The sequence below is a fragment of the Tasmannia lanceolata genome, unplaced genomic scaffold, assembly GCF_043159265.1.
Source record: "Tasmannia lanceolata isolate RefF3 unplaced genomic scaffold, GAP_Taslan_0.1 ptg000012l, whole genome shotgun sequence".
NCBI lineage: Eukaryota > Viridiplantae > Streptophyta > Magnoliopsida > Canellales > Winteraceae > Tasmannia > Tasmannia lanceolata.
Genome location: NW_027518689.1, coordinates 43,670,766 through 43,683,764, shown reverse-complemented (window position 1 = coordinate 43,683,764; position 12,999 = coordinate 43,670,766). Strand labels below are relative to the sequence as shown.

Sequence of the window (12,999 nt, the reverse complement as noted above, 5' to 3'; positions counted from 1 at the left end):
CAAATCCAAAATCACTTCGTCCCCAACCTCCTCGTCATCACTACCTACGATATCCACACTGACATCAGGACTTGCCATTTGGGGGGCTGATTTCCAGATCGGCCTATCCTGGGTCCTAATCGACGACCTAGACCCTGAGCTACTAGAAGACGACTCCTCCGAACCAGACTCAGAACTAGAGCTACTACTATTTGACATAAAAGCAGGAAAAGAAACGAATGAAAGGCGCGCACAAGAAGATTACCGGACAGAACTGAAAGCTCGCAAATCCTCAGCCGTTCACAGCCACGAACTACGCAACCCGCACTGGCAGGACAAAAAGCAGAAAGAATAAAAAGTGAAAAGTAAGAAATGGAAGGTGAAAACCCTCCTTTTATAAAGCCTTGGCGATGGGAACCTGCATTTAATGAAGGGCATGCACGACGAGGGAGCCTATACCGCGAAATGTGTCTTTCATTAATGACGGACACAAACTTCGAGGCAAGTGCGTACGTGAAAATACGCGCGGCCCAAAAAAAATAAATTGGACTGGATATGACGCGTCTCGCTACACGACAAAAAATAGTCCGGCCCAAGCCGGACTGGATATGACGCGTCTCGCTAGATGACAAAAAACAGTCCGGCACACGACAAAAAATAGTCTGGCCCAAGCCGGACTGGATATGACGCGTCTCGCTAGACGACAAAAAACAGTCCAGCCCAAGTCGGACTAGATATGACGCACCTCGCTAGACGACAAAAAACAGTCCGGCTATTTCCGGACTGATTCACAAGCCGGACTGACGATTTTCGGACTGATTCACAGGCCGGACTGACAATTTCCGGACTGATTCACAGGCCGGACTGACAATTTCCGGACTGATTCACAGGCCGGACTGACGATTTCCGGACTAATTCACAGGCCGGATTGACTCCCACTGATCAGAGATATAGCTCACCACGCTCCCCCAAGTCATCATAATGACTTGGAGAACTGGGGGCAACTGATGGGGTATAAAAACAGCAGCCTATTAGCTGTCGACACGTGGCCCAAGGGTGGCCCACCACAGATCTCACGTCAGCAAGGGTAGTTCGGTAATTACAGCAGAGTAGGTGAGCTCGAACCTATCACTGGCCGACACCTGTCTTGGAGTAATAACTCCTCAACTACCCCCGTTTTCCCTCTATAAAAGGGCTTCCAAAACTCATAAACAGGGGTAATAACTTCTGACCCACCGCTCTTAAACTCGCTCTGCACTCCCGCTCATACTGACTTGAGTGTCGAAGGGCCTGTCCGGAGTAACACTCCGGGTTGGTCATTCTGACCTCGTTTGCTGTTGCGCAGGGCTCAGCTCCCTCACTTCGGTCCCTCAGGACTCAGCTACCTCACCTCGGCTCCTCGGGCCCTCCAGCTCGGCTCTTGCGTCACTGTCATATCTGTTACCGATTTTAGGCCTAACACATGGTCTTGTGGATATCAATAGCCTTTATGATTTCCAAATTTGTAAAAAAATTACCCAATTAGTCGTTGAAAATTAGCAAATGATGAGGTCGCGGTTCGATCCCATCTGACTTACCAAAAAATATTTAGTCTTAGTATTTGTCATAGGTTATTGATATTTGCACTACCCTATTTTAATAACTGCACTAATTTAGCCTGTCTTTTCCTTCGTTATTGACTCCTTAGAGCTAATTGGGAACTGTAATAACCTTTGACAGCTGTTTAAATAATAAAGGCAAGATGAGTTTGTGCAATTAGAAAAACATTGTAGTGCCAATATCAACAGCCTTATTATATTGAAAATTAATGTAATTTTCGTTATAATACAAGGACAATGATTTTTGGACAAAAACATCGGAGTTTCAGAGTTGATTGAGAGTAGGGGTGGCAATGGTTCGGTTTCGGTTCGGCCCCCAAACCGAACCGAAATTTGAATCGGTTTGGTTTTACCAAACCGAAACCGAATTTTCGGTTCTGTTTCGGTTCGGTTCCACCAATTTTGCCACCCCTTACTCATAATTATTGGAAATATTCGCTTTCGGTTCGATTTGATCTCCAAACCCAACCGAACTGAAATTTGAATCGGTTTGATTTAACCAAATCGAAACCGAAACCGAATTTTCTGCTCGGTTCGGCCAATTTTGCCACCCCTAATTGAAAGGGCATTTTTATTAAAAAAAAGTTTAATGACTAATTTATATTACCAAAAGTAGTATTCACGGGGGGTTGTGCTTGTAGCTCAATGGTTGAGCTAACCGACCAAAAAAAGTATTATTTGGGTCTTATTGGATGGAAATGATTTTAGCACTCCAATATTCTAATATAGGAAGTGAAAGTAGCATGTCTTCTTGTTTTTAATTGGCCTTGTCAGAGCTTTTTGGGAACGGCAAATAATCTTTTGATAGTGTTTTAAACACTAGAAGACAAGAACATTTCGCTACTTCCCAAAACATTGGAGTGCTAAAATCATTTCCCTTATTGAAAATAGGAAAATGATATTCCACCTACTTTTCAGGCCCATCCCTTTTGTTCCTCTTATCATAAAAAGGGATTTGCTAGGGACCATGAGGCATTATTGGGGACCGGCTGTTGCATCATAGAGCAGCCACATAGTTATAGGATCACTTTTTGTCTTATTCATTTAATTCATCCTATGTGGCTGCTCTCTCATGCAACAGCCGGTCCTCAAAATGCCTTCTACGATCATCCCTAGGAAATCCCTCATAAAGTAACTGCATATCTGCCTTTTTTGTTGTCTTTTCTGAAAAATAAAATGAAGTCATTTTCAGGAAAATGCAAACAAAAGAGGGTGGATACAATGTAAAAGGGGAAGGGAAAAATCATTTCCCTTGGAAATAATTTTCAAAATTAAGGTTGAATTTTTGTCTAAATTATTGTACTTTTTTTATTTATTTTTAGGACGCAGGGTGTCCCCACCCGCCTTCGGGAGTAGGACTATTCCCTACTGGCTGACAAACCACGTGAATCAGGATAAAATCATGATGGGAAGTGATAAATCCGCCCCGGCCCACAAAACATGTGAATCGGGATAAAATCATGATGGGAAGTGATAAATCCGGCCCTTTTGATTACTTGGCACACCCAGCAGCAGGGGCGGAGGCACATAGAGCATGAGGTCCATGAAACATCTTTGTCAAATGTTGGCCAAACATCATCGTCTGTGTTTTCAGGGATATGTAATTTCCTAACGGACACCTCTAATAAGCCCTACTTTTCAAATTGTTTTCCTTCTTTAAATTTTAAAGTGCACCACGCAGAAACTCACTTTTACAATCAATGTTAAAAGGAAATTATTTTGGACCCACATATGGAGGAACGCATGTGAAATTAAGGTTGCATTTTTCATCAATTTTTGGAATAATTTTTTCTAATTTGTCGCTTCATCAGCAAATTTTTGCAGCAATGCCATGTGTAATAAGTTGCTAAAGGTCAAGCCCAAAATACTGATCTTCACTTGCTAAAGATGAGTTTGCCTTCAATAACATGATGAACAGGTCAATTTGAAAATTACCTTCCGAAACGAGAGCAAGATCATTGAGAAAAAGCCCCAAGAAGATGGGGATATCTTACAATTTTCATGTTTTTTTTGCTAGTTTTGGTAAATTATGTTCTTAGCCAATTTAGATGATAATGAGAATATTATTGAAGAAAAAAAGCTTTTCTAATATTTTGAAAAGAATTACACTTCTTGTTCTCCCTCCACACCCCAAAGGATTGAGTTCATTGATTCGAACGGTATCAGTTATGGCGTTTGATCTCATGTAATATATTAACACATCATAGAGGTTGAGAAATTATATGATGCCCGACCGTGAGAATGTAAGGGCGGGTGGTAGAGAGAAAACCTGCCGCCTTGGTTTTTGAACCAAGGAAAAGTCAGAAAAAGGGCTTTCTCTTAGATTAAAAATCAAGGGAGAGATGGTTTTCTCTCTCTCTGCCCTTTATAATCTCACGGTTGTGCGTCATATAAGTTCTCCACAGAGGTCATTGATATGAATCCAACTATATATCATAAGCCCCGATCTAACTATTAGATCATAAGTTATAACCGTTTGAAGTTTCTTGCGATATTTGAGGTTTTATATGATGTGTGCGCATGAAGGGCCACAACGTAAATAGGCCGTAACCCGTAAATCACCTCCAAGGGATAATCTTTACCCTCCTATATAAAAAGGCATTGTACATATAGAAACCTCTACAGATCGGAGAGTTAGGATCATCCCATGGAGATAATTTACAAGGTACAACCTATTTATGTTGTGGCCCATCAAATGAACGGTTTGCATTTAGGATGGACGGTCTAGGTCCATTGACACCCCTACTTGGTTTGTCAAACCTTTTGGAAAATGATACATCTACATCTTCAACATATTGTTCGAAACAATCAGGACCAGGATCCGACTCGAGCCATGTTTGGATGCGCGGCATAGGCTCGGAGCCTCGGAGAGTAGTATTAGTGTTTGGTTGTGTGGCATAGATTCAGAGAATAGGGGAAAAAATTAAGTGTGTCATTACTAATATAGAGAGTGAAGAGAGAAGGAAAAGAGAGAAAAACACCATTTCCAAGATTTTTCAAACCAAAATTCTCAGTAGAATTTGGTTTGAAAGTGAGAAGGAGAGGAGATGAATGCAACATGGGAAGACAAGCAATAATTATATCAGAAACATGAGCGGAGTCTCCTGAAATTTCAATGCAATATTGGCAATTAAACCATTGAGTGTTTGTGCAACCAAACACTGATGATCCTTAAAACAGCCGAGTCTAGGTGGGTGTAAACTGGGTCAACCAGGCTCATTCTATATTATTCTAAGGTCCCACACCTTTCAAATGTCTTACCCAAGGTTGCCAGATCGGGAATCGAAAGCGGGAATCAAAACGGGAATCGAAAGCGGGAATCGAAGGCTCATAGGAAAAAATCTTACTCAAGGTTGCCAGAGCGGGAATCGAAACGGGAATCGAAGCGGGAATCGAAGGCTCCTAGGGAAGAATCCTGCTTCCATGGTCTTACCTGCTCCTTTTGGAAACATGTTGAGCCAATCTAAAGAAGATGAAACATCCCACTGGGTGCCGAGTCAGCACCCGTACAAGTATCACGTGGTGGGTCCCATGCCCATGTGAAAGGCCAATGTTCTTATCACCCTCCATCTTTGACAGTCAGCATTCTCCTGTAAGCCAAAGTTGCTGTGTAAACTTACGTTCACCACGTGCTATCTACCTCATCCCTTTGTTGGAAACCAAAAGTTTCATGGACAATAAAACTTTGTTGGAAATTTTCTTACAGATTTTTTTCCTTTGGTTCACATCAATTCACATCAGTTCACACGAAAAATTATTTCTTAGGAATAATTAATTATAGAGTTCCCTCACAAGAGCCCAACAACGAGGTCACTCACTAAACGAGTTATCTCACTCACTACAATAGGACAAAATATTACCAAAATACCTCTATCTCATAGAAATTGTTAGAATACCATTATAAAAATTATCAAAATATCCTATCCTATCCTATCCTATTAAATAACCAAAATAACCCCTTTATCTCATAAAAAATTACGAAAATATCCCTATACCTCATCGTCTGAAATCCCTATAAATACTACACGACAAACAAGTGGAGCGCTTGTTTATCGAAACACCTTGGTGCAGATATCATTTCCCAAAATTAACTATCTCATAAATTGTCAAAATACCCTTATTAAAATGACCAAAATATCCTATCCTATAAAATAACCAAAATAACCCTTATCTTATTTAAATGACCATAATACCCATATCTCATTGAAAATAACCAAATTACTCTTAATCTTTATGAGGCTAGGGTGAATAAAAGATGAGTATCTTGACATTTTCTAAAAGATAGAACTATTCTGATCATTTTCATGAGGCAAAGGTATTATTAAATTTTTTTCATGAGATACGGGTATTTTGCTCATTTTAAATAGGACTTTTAGTTATTTTATACAAGATAGGGGTATTTTGGCCATTTAATTATAAAAAGGTTTTTTTTTTTTTTTTTTTATGATGGAGGTATTTTGGTTATTTCATACAAAATGGTGTCCTAGGACATCTTTTCCTTTTTAGTTTTTATTTTTATTTTTTCCTCTTTTATTTTCATTTTTCTCAAACATACCATGGATAGATGGGGATATTATCTTTCATGGAAAGAAAATAACATGAATGACTAGGTTTCTTGTTTTCTCTATTATTTGGAGAAAATTTTAATCCATAGATAAAAAAAATTCTAGTAAATTCTCACAGATGAACAACCCAATCCTATAAATTATTCTCGTCCGACAACAAAGAACATCGTTGGTTGATTTTCAGGTATGTTTAAAATCCAAAAAATCTCTTTTTTGGAAATATCCCTCCTTTAGGGGCCGTTTGTTTGGATATGCGGCTTTTAGAATCCAGGTTTTAGTTTGAAAATAGTATAAAAAGAGTTCATGACGAAGCTACTGTATGTTGTCTGGAGAGTATTTCTTGGATTTTAAGTAAGGAATCCAGGTTTTAGAAATCTCTTCCCCACAAACAGTTTCCTTCTTCTCTCATCTTCCATCCGGATTCTAATGACTTTCCCCCATGAATGGAAATGCCAATAGAAACATAAAGCAACTGAATTTTCTAACATGTGCACAAAAAACGAACATTGCCAGCTTCAAAGCAACTCGTACCAAAACGTAAGTAATTGAGCTACATTTTCCACTGTCAACTCAGTTTTTTTTTTTTTAGGAGATCGTTCCAGTTTCAACTCAGTTGCATTCACTATCATCCTACAGCCTGCTACAAGTGTTCAATGGGTAAATAGTTTTCTGGTTTGGTGAACACCAGGAACTTTCACAGGGTCAGAAAATAAACATTGGTCATTAGCATCTTCAAGGAGAACCTGTGATGGTTCACTAAAAAATGCAATCAATCTCTTCCTGTGAGAGGTTGATTTGACAACAGGCTATGCCTTCATATGCTGCAAATTTCCAGTTAACTACTATAAAATTAACTTGTTCTTGGTTGGTATCGCACTCTGTTTGACCGAACACAACTCCCGGCGACCTAAACCCAATTTGCTAGCTTTATTCCTTAGAATGAATTTTACAGTAATTATATCTGCAATTTAAGAAACAAGAACTTCTATGCAAAACAGTCAGAAGGATGGCATACATGAATAATTTGAAGACAAAACGGGTGATTTTACATGTTTACTTCATACTTAATGGGGTATGGTTTCCTTGCTTCATAGTTCCAACCTACAACTGATACCCATTTTCCGCTTTAGATGCCATGTAAAGATAAATATAGAACAGCCTCAGAAATACATCTCAAATCACTATTTAGATCTACAAATACTATCGGTAAATGCAACTTGAAGTACCCATGTGATGGTAGTTGATGTAGAGTAAGAAGTAATCCTGACCTTCAATCTCAAATCGACATTGTTGGCTCACGGATGATAATGTGCAACAGAGATGAGTAGCTCAACACCTATCAATATAATGATAAGCCATTCCAGAAAATTTGATTTCCTATTTTGAAGAACTTCTTGTAGAAAGTGGATGTTATGCTGCAAAGAAAGATCAAAATGTTTTATTTTAAAGCATATGATGTATAAAAGCAATATACCGAATTTGGAAATAAATGTCAACAATAAAAAGGACTTCTAAGAAGAAATTAAATCAAGTGTACCATCACAAACTTCAACTTGAAATCAAGGCTTCCAAATCTTTGAGCCAGTTCATATTCATCTCGGAGATAGTCCAATATCTGAGCATAGTTACTATCTTTCCAAGCAATTTCTGATCTGGAACAGGAAATGAGATTATCCACATAGTGATATTGGGATCCAGTTTCTTTTAGAACTATGGATACCATGTAAAAATTATCATCTAGGTTGAGAGGATAAATGATGCTGAATAAGCCTACAGCCCTACAGGATAGTGAAATCATAAAATTTGCAGTTTGACTCTAGAGGAAAACAGCCAACTAAATGAATATAATGTTTTTTTTTTTGAAAAATATAAAAAATCTCAGAAAACAAAATGAAAAAAATATGAATATAATGTTTTGATACAGCACATTAGACCTAGTATATCATTTATTGTAAGATAGAGTATAGACCGATTTTGAGTTAGGCTCCTGAAAAAAAAAAGTCAAAGTGAAAAAATTATAATATCATTTTACTCTTCCTTGTGCATACATACAAACATATACATGTGTGTCTCTTAGTACACCCACTTCATCACCCAAAAGATCTACGAGCTCAGTCTTTTCCCTCTGTATCTATGTCACCTCCCTTCCAAACTTCATATCCAAACTAACCCCGACAATTTCATCCTCTCTGGCCGGGTCCACTACTTTCATACACCCAACTCCCACAAGGCAAAATAGTGGAAACCTATAGGTTTGTGGATGACTATCTGATAATTTAGGACCAATATACGGGTTTAACTCAACAAGATAGCTATAGAAATTCCCAAATCATCATAAACAGATCATAAATCATCAAATACAACAAGGATTTTCAAAGAAATGCTATGCTTAAGAGTTCAACCATCAAAGAAACTAAATTCATCTAAATCATGTTCAACTCAATAACTTCCAAAAGAGAAAATAATTATCTAATGAATAAAAATCAGATCTCGGTTATATCTGTCCTACAGAATCAGATCTGTAAAGAAAAATTCTAAGACCAAAACAACGTTGATATGGTAAAGAAATAAGGGGGTGATCAAGGGATCAAGGTAGGGTGTATGAGTGACAAGGGTAGTGCTGATTGGGTTAAATAAGGGTCTAAAAACTGATAGAAAGGGGTTGTCTATGTAGAAAAGAAGAAGGTTTAAAGGGTGAGAATGTGAGGTATATAGGTAATAGAAAGGAAAGAAGGTATGGAAATAGTACCTGGGAGGGCATGCCGAGCTTCGTATCTTGATCATCCACTGTAGGCAATGTCCAAAGAAGGGAAAGAGCAAGTCAGAGAGAAAGGTAGGTTGTTAACAACCAAGATAGAGAGAAAAGAATAGAGAATCAAGATCAAGGAATCAAGATCTAGAAAGGAGAAAGATATGGGTAAAAAGAGACGGCTTATGCACCCAACCGTGGGGATGATAGAGGAGAGGTGAAGGAGAAGTGAGGAAAAGGAGGGGAAAGAGAAAAGGATGTGAGAACGGAAAAGAATTAGAAGAGAGGTGGTGACACAAGCTCTCTAACACCTCTCAATATACCTCCTTGATATAGTGGACGAAGGCCTTGACCTCAACAATGAATTTCCTAGGACAAAATTTAGAGATACGATGTAGGAGGTGTAGAATGGGAAGGCCACAAACGGTATCAAAGACATGGGCAATAGTATTATAGTATGTAAACTCAGTCATAGATAAATGAAGCTCCATCGATGATATCCATGCTGCGCATCTCAACAAATGCTCTAATCTCTAACTGATCATTTCTATTCGTTCATGTGATTGGAAGTAGTATGTGCTGTCAAATTGAAATATAACCCCTATTTTGCTATATAAAATTCTCTAGAAATATGATAGACGTAAAAAAAAGATACATTGTAGAACCTAGCTACACAAATCGACATGATATGTGACATCAGAGAAACTATCAACAATAACAATGTTGGACTCAAATCTCCTAGTTGCCTTGTAATGACAATTTTGGGAGTTTGAATTTTAATAGACCGACTTACCCTGCACTCGGTTACACAAATTATCCTCACACGACCCCCATCAAGTACAAAGTATCCTCCTCATGATATTGGTCATTCGTACCTTCATGTAGAGCACTTTTATCATGGATTTTTCTTCTTTACGGCCGGTCCTATCCTCATCATCTATGGGTTCCGCTAAATTGGATTGAGGATTGAATGTCCTGCGTGGACAATTTGATGAACTACACATGTAAAATATTTGAGGTACCATGTGGTTCATGTCATTAGAAGTCCACGCCCCACACTCGTCACCTACATGTAGTCTCATGGTCGTACTCTTATAAGAGTAGTGTTCCACCAACTAGCTACGGGGCCTTTGTTGGTTGAGATAGAAGGGACTACATCAGTGTCCTTTTGCCATGCCTTGCCTTGCACGAGTGGATAGGCTGGGCGTTTATTCTTAGGAGTCATGGCATCCTTAAGATCCTTAAGCAAGGTTTTAAATATCAATTTTGACGGCCATAGAAACAAAAACGTTTCGGCTTTGGCTAGAAATTTAGGTAGAAATCCTATAAATCACATAAGCATATAAAACATATGTAAATGATAGAATTTTAAGATGAAACTTTCGAAAATGCTAGAATAAGGACAAAAGCACACTTAGAAACTGTTAGAAATATAAATAGGGTTAGAGAGAGGAAGAAGAAGAGTAATGGAGAAGATGGTGAGTCTCCACTAAGGAGTCCTCCCATGTAAATGATGTATATGTAGGCCCAAAGTAGGGCAACCTTGTACAAAGACTACAATACCCCTCATACTACAAGTAATGACTAAACTACCCTAACACACTATTCAACACTCCCTCTCAAGCTGGAGTGTATATACTATGGAACTCCAGCTTGCTACAAAGAAAACTATAGCAACAACTAAAATACCAATACAATAAAAAAAGGACAATAATCTCATACACACAGCCAGCTTGGTACAACACTCTCCCTCAAGCTGGTGTAGTGAATACATAATGAAAAATATAACAAACAAGACAACGACCACCGTAAGAGTACAATCGTCGAGATCAAAGGCCATAAAAAAAGACCAGCTCCCCCTGAATCAGCATGAGGAAGACAACAATAAGAACAGGGCCTCCCCCTGAATGGGAACCCGGCTAATAAATTTGCAGACCATGAAAGATCAAATGGAGACACCTCTGCAAGGAAATAGCAGCGATCCACCAAGCAAAATAAGCATCAAAGGCACGCACAAGCAGAGACATCAGCTGAGCAGCACAGCTCCAATAGAAGAACAACCACCGGAAAGGTGATCGGAACCAACCAACGACGGAGGACACCTTCGCCTGGAGAAAGATAACAACCAACGATGGGGGACACCATCGCCTGGAGAGAGAACCGATCAACGACGGGGAACACTGTCGCCCGGAGAGACAGGGTCGACGGGGGACACCAACACCTGAAGATAACCAATCAACGATGAGAACACCATCATCTGGAGACAAGGTCGATGGAGGACACTGTCGCCTGGAGATAACCAACCAACGATGGGGACACCATCGTCTGGAGACAAGGTCGGCGGGGGATACCATCGCCTAAAGATAACTAACCAACGGTGGGGACACAATCGTCTGGAGACAAGGCCAATGGGGGACACCGTCGTCTGAAGATAACCAACCAACGATGGGGACACCATCGTCTGGAGACAAGGTCAACGGCAGCACGTCGCCTGAAGAGATAAGGCAAATAGACATGCTAACGACCGGGGCATATAGCCAGACAATGAAAAGTGGATTGCAACGCAAACCACGATGAATGCATAAAACAACGTCAAGAACAAACTCCAAGAACACAAAGAAGAAACAATGAACAATACGAAGAACTAACAATGCAAAGAAGCAACTCACAATACAAAGGACTGACAATGAGAGGAAGAAAGAAGCCATAGAAGGGTGAACAACATCAACTAAGGGTGCACACATCTCGCTAATCAAAATCATCATCACGAGCAGTAGCTGAAACTGCTAGTCGATCTACCAGATCAACTTCTGCCTACCTGAGATCAAGACAAGGGCCATAGAAGCCCCAAAAAAATATAGAAAAGAGAAAATAAAGGGTTTGGGAATGGAAAAGGATTTTGGAGTAGATTTACACAAACACAAAGGCCATAGAAACCAAAAAAATATAGAAAAGAGAAACTAAAGGGATTTCGAGTTGAGATTTGGGGTTTCGGGTTATAGATCTAGGGTTTGTGGATGAAAAAGGGAACTCAAATGGGATGGTGGTGAAAAATTATGGAGATATGGGGATGTAGATGGAGAGGATACATTCAAAAGAGAAAGAAAGGGAGGATTTAGGGTTGGGTTTAGGTAATACGACAACCCAAAATGGGTTTGGAGAGTTTACGGCAAAGAGAGTTTCGTTTTTTTCCCCATTTGGGCTGAGAGGATTCATTAGCCGACCCCAACTAGTTTGGGACAAAGGCTTAGTTGAGTTGAGTCGGTGGCCGGAGGAGAGATGCGCACAGATAGAGGGGGGTTTCGCGTGAAGAGAGATAAAAACAGGAATATGAGAGATACATTCTAGAGTGGTTTGCGCACAATAAGAGAATATAGGGGAGAGAGATTCTCGGGAAATAGGTTTACGCAAAACCCAATGCTGGGTTTGTGCAAATAGAAAAATCCATAGAATGAGGATTTGCAAAGAGAGATATCAGGGAGAGAAATTAGGGGTTTGCGCAACATAAAAAAGAAAAAAAAGGAATGTGCGCATGAGTTTTACGGCAACAGAGAGAGGGAATCTAGGGGAAATATTTTAGGGATTTGGGGGAGAAATTTTAGGGTTTGGGTTTTCGGCAAACACAAGAGAAACGAAAACAGTGAGAGATGAGAGAAAGGGTTGCGCCTGAGAGATAGGAGAGAGATATACGTGACTGAGAGTGAGAATGGCGTGGAGAGAGATGGCTCTTCTTCTTTCCTTCTACCTTTCCTAAGGATCTTTGCTCCGATACCATGTTAGGAATATGGATAGGGTTAGAGAGAGGAAGAAGAAGAGGAATGGAGAAGATGGTGAGTCTCCACTAAGGAGTCCTCCGATGAAAATGATGTATATATAGGCCCAAAGTAGGGGGTAACCTTGTACAAAGACTAAAATACTCCTCATACTATGAGTAATGACTAAACTACCCTAACACACTATTCAACAGCAACCATCACATAAGCAAGTCAACCATCTACAATGGTTTAACACCGAACATCTAGTGACGTGTTGTCGTGCATGTTTAATAATGCAATACATAGCATACTTCACATGCAACTCATATAAATAGTTATTCATAATGCATACA

General features: G+C 39.5%; 1 pseudogene across 1 annotated transcript in view; it reads right to left on the bottom strand.

Annotated features, from left to right (window-relative positions):
• Positions 1 to 7,149: 7,149 nt before the first annotated feature.
• LOC143888314 (protein RETARDED ROOT GROWTH, mitochondrial-like) overlaps positions 7,150 to 12,999 on the bottom strand; it is a 32,450-nt pseudogene continuing 26,600 nt past the window's right edge. Inside the window, exons 6-7 of the transcript XR_013254531.1 lie at positions 7,680 to 7,794; positions 7,150 to 7,557 (exon numbers count right to left, since the gene is read on the bottom strand). The product of XR_013254531.1 is annotated as a protein RETARDED ROOT GROWTH, mitochondrial-like (transcript). The remainder of the gene's footprint in view (positions 7,558 to 7,679; positions 7,795 to 12,999) is intronic.